A 2935-nucleotide genomic window follows, 5' to 3' on the forward strand; every position below is an offset into this window, starting at 1 on the left:
GCTAGGCGGAGAGAGGGAGCCCCTCGCTCAACTCTAAGTGGAGGGAGAGACCCCCAGGGTCACTCGCTCAAGCTAGGCGGAGAGAGGGAGCCCCTCGCTCAACTCTAAGTGGAGGGAGACCCCCAGGGTCACTCGCTCAAGCTAGGCGGGAGAGGGAGCCCCTCGCTCAACTCTAAGTGGAGGGAGAGACCCCCAGGGTCACTCGCTCAAGCTAGGCGGAGAGAGGGAGCCCCTCGCTCAACTCTAAGTGGAGGGAGAGACCCCCAGGGTCACTCGCTCAAGCTAGGCGGAGAGAGGGAGCCCCTCGCTCAACTCTAAGTGGAGGGAGAGACCCCCAGGGTCACTCGCTCAAGCTAGGCGGAAGAGGGAGCCCCTCGCTCAACTCTAAGTGGAGGGAGAGACCCCCAGGGTCACTCGCTCAAGCTAGGCGGAGAGAGGGAGCCCCTCGCTCAACTCTAAGTGGAGGGAGAGACCCCCAGGGTCACTCGCTCAAGCTAGGCGGAGAGAGGGAGCCCCTCGCTCAACTCTAAGTGGAGGGAGAGACCCCCAGGGTCACTCGCTCAAGCTAGGCGGAGAGAGGGAGCCCCTCGCTCAACTCTAAGTAGGGAGAGACCCCCAGGGTCACTCGCTCAAGCTAGGCGGAGAGAGGGAGCCCCTCGCTCAACTCTAAGTGGAGGGAGAGACCCCCAGGGTCACTCGCTCAAGCTAGGCGGAGAGAGGGAGCCCCTCGCTCAACTCTAAGCTGGAGGAGAGACCCCCAGGCAGTCACTCGACTCAAGCTAGTAGCGTGAGAGAGGGAGCCCCCTCGCTCAACTCTAAGTGGAGGGAGAGACCCCCAGCGTCACTCGCTCAAGCTAGGAGGAGAGAGGGAGCCCCTCGCTCAACTCTAAGTGGAGGGAGAGACCCCAGGGTCACTCTCGCTCAAGCTAGGCGGAGGAGGGAGCCCCTCGTCAACTCTAAGTGGAGGGAGAGACCCCCAGGGTCACTCGCTCAGCTAGGCGGAGAGAGGGAGCCCCTCGCTCAACTCTAAGTGGAGGGAGAGACCCCCAGGGTCACTCGCTCAAGCTAGGCGGAGAGAGGGAGCCCCTCGCTCAACTCTAAGTGGAGGGAGAGACCCCCAGGGTCACTCGCTCAAGCTAGGCGGAAGAGGGAGCCCCTCGCTCAACTCTAAGTGGAGGGAGAGACCCCCAGGGTCACTCGCTCAAGCTAGGCGGAGAGGGAGCCCCTCGCTCAACTCTAAGTGGAGGGAGAGACCCCCAGGGTCACTCGCTCAAGCTAGGCGGAGAGAGGGAGCCCCTCGCTCAACTCTAAGTGGAGGAGAGACCCCCAGGGTCACTCGCTCAAGCTAGGCGGAGAGAGGGAGCCCCTCGCTCAACTCTAAGTGGAGGGAGAGACCCCCAGGGTCACTCGCTCAAGCTAGGCGGAGAGAGGGAGCCCCTCGCTCAACTCTAAGTGGAGGGAGAGACCCCCAGGGTCACTCGCTCAAGCTAGGCGGAGAGAGGGAGCCCCTCGCTCAACTCTAAGTGGAGGGAGAGACCCCCAGGGTCACTCGCTCAAGCTAGGCGGAGAGAGGGAGCCCCTCGCTCAACTCTAAGTGGAGGGAGAGACCCCCAGGGTCACTCGCTCAAGCTAGGCGGAGAGAGGGAGCCCCTCGCTCAACTCTAAGTGGAGGGAGAGACCCCCAGGGTCACTCGCTCAAGCTAGGCGGAGAGAGGGAGCCCCTCGCTCAACTCTAAGTGGAGGGAGAGACCCCCAGGGTCACTCGCTCAAGCTAGGCGGAGAGAGGGAGCCCCTCGCTCAACTCTAAGTGGAGGGAGAGACCCCCAGGGTCACTCGCTCAAGCTAGGCGGAGAGAGGGAGCCCCTCGCTCAACTCTAAGTGGAGGGAGAGACCCCCAGGGTCACTCGCTCAAGCTAGGCGGAGAGAGGGAGCCCCTCGCTCAACTCTAAGTGGAGGGAGAGACCCCCAGGGTCACTCGCTCAAGCTAGGCGGAAGAGGGAGCCCCTCGCTCAACTCTAAGTGGAGGGAGAGACCCCCAGGGTCACTCGCTCAAGCTAGGCGGAGAGAGGGAGCCCCTCGCTCAACTCTAAGTGGAGGAGAGACCCCCAGGGTCACTCGCTCAAGCTAGGCGGAGAGAGGGAGCCCCTCGCTCAACTCTAAGTGGAGAGACCCCCAGGGTCACTCGCTCAAGCTAGGCGGAGAGGGAGCCCCTCGCTCAACTCTAAGTGGAGGGAGAGACCCCCAGGGTCACTCGCTCAAGCTAGGCGGAGAGAGGGAGCCCCTCGCTCAACTCTAAGTGGAGGGAGAGACCCCCAGGGTCACTCGCTCAAGCTAGGCGGAGAGAGGGAGCCCCTCGCTCAACTCTAAGTGGAGGGAGAGACCCCCAGGGTCACTCGCTCAAGCTAGGCGGAGAGAGGGAGCCCCTCGCTCAACTCTAAGTGGAGGGAGAGACCCCCAGGGTCACTCGCTCAAGCTAGGCGGAGAGAGGGAGCCCCTCGCTCAACTCTAAGTGGAGGGAGAGACCCCCAGGGTCACTCGCTCAAGCTAGGCGGAGAGGGAGCCCCTCGCTCAACTCTAAGTGGAGGGAGAGACCCCCAGGGTCACTCGCTCAAGCTAGGCGGAGAGAGGGAGCCCCTCGCTCAACTCTAAGTGGAGGGAGAGACCCCCAGGGTCACTCGCTCAAGCTAGGCGGAGAGAGGGAGCCCCTCGCTCAACTCTAAGTGGAGGGAGAGACCCCCAGGGTCACTCGCTCAAGCTAGGCGGAGAGAGGGAGCCCCTCGCTCAACTCTAAGTGGAGGGAGAGACCCCCAGGGTCACTCGCTCAAGCTAGGCGGAGAGAGGGAGCCCCTCACTCAACTCTAAGTGGAGGGAGAGACCCCCAGGGTCACTCGCTCAAGCTAGGCGGAGAGAGGGAGCCCCTCACTCAACTCTAAGT

The sequence above is a fragment of the Xiphophorus couchianus genome, chromosome 17, assembly GCF_001444195.1.
Source record: "Xiphophorus couchianus chromosome 17, X_couchianus-1.0, whole genome shotgun sequence".
In the NCBI taxonomy this organism is placed as follows: domain Eukaryota; kingdom Metazoa; phylum Chordata; class Actinopteri; order Cyprinodontiformes; family Poeciliidae; genus Xiphophorus; species Xiphophorus couchianus.